Source organism: Penaeus monodon, chromosome 24 (genome assembly GCF_015228065.2).
Source record: "Penaeus monodon isolate SGIC_2016 chromosome 24, NSTDA_Pmon_1, whole genome shotgun sequence".
Classification (NCBI taxonomy): Eukaryota; Metazoa; Arthropoda; class Malacostraca; order Decapoda; family Penaeidae; genus Penaeus; species Penaeus monodon.
Window position 1 is genome coordinate 13,316,590 of NC_051409.1, and position 1,137 is coordinate 13,317,726.

General features: G+C 37.6%; 1 protein-coding gene across 1 annotated transcript in view; it reads right to left on the reverse strand.

Annotated features, from left to right (window-relative positions):
* LOC119588593 overlaps positions 1 to 1,137 on the reverse strand; it is a gene marked incomplete in the record, with an annotated part of 65,956 nt that overhangs the window by 29,894 nt on the left and 34,925 nt on the right.

Here is a 1,137-nt window from a genome sequence, read left to right on the forward strand (position 1 = left end):
GCCTAAACCAAGACCATATATACATTTCGACTATACGATGAGAAATTGCTCGGCCAACATTCGACCGGACGACACTTTCTCCTGATAAAGCGAGAGTTCATAAAAAGTCAGTAACGGGTCTCTTGAGTTCTGGAAAGACAGAGCAATAGCAAATCATAAATGAGTGAAATTAACAAGCATATACTATTTGTACTGTTTAAATGGTAACAGTGAGAGAAATTTAAGTTGAAGCGTTTTTACAATTACTTACATGTACTTTGCGGAAACTTTACGAGAAACAAGAAATGCTGAAATAAAAAAAAACGTCTGTCTTCTATCTCATTTTCCTCCCTCAATCTTTCTGTTATCTTCAATATTCTGATTCCCTTTCCGCTGAATGGTTCCAACTATACTGTAAATACCGAGTCGACATCTTTATCAAACAACGAAACCGAAAAACTACATAAACAGTCATCCAAAAAAACAACACACGATCCACCATCTATCACTACCATTAGAGAAGAATAAACCTGAAAGCCAGCGTCAAAACACAACTTAACAAACTCCCAAAGACTGAGTGATCGCTAGCGTCCCCCACATTTTAGTCCTCGCTTCGATAAATGACAGGCGGTAGGACTCGGCGGCAACTCTGAACTGGGCTCATGATGCATGACAATGGGTCCGCTGATTGGCGCATGTTAATATAACGACCGTGCATGATGTACAGCCCTGGTCTCTCCGGTGACACACGCACGACCTCTGTGTGAGCAAGGCCTTGTTGGCAGGGTTATGAATCATTTGCGACTGTCACCTCTTAGTTAAATGTAGGACTAATTCGTCTTATATGTTATGTTGTTCTGTAATTTGTGCAGTCGAGTTCAATTATCATTTTTTGACGCTGCAGAGTTGACAAAATTATTTGTTTATGCATTTATTATATGTTGTTTTGTGGAAGTATATTTTGTAGACTTCAGTGACCTAATTATATCTACCCCCATTTAGCACAACAATATATATATTTTAATAACCTAAACAGTTTTTTCCGTTTTTTCCATATCCCCCAGACGTGTCAATACTTGATACAAAAAATCATATTCATTATTTCTACTAATATGGCAGCTGTTGCATATTGCTTGCGATATATATATTTTTTTGTTT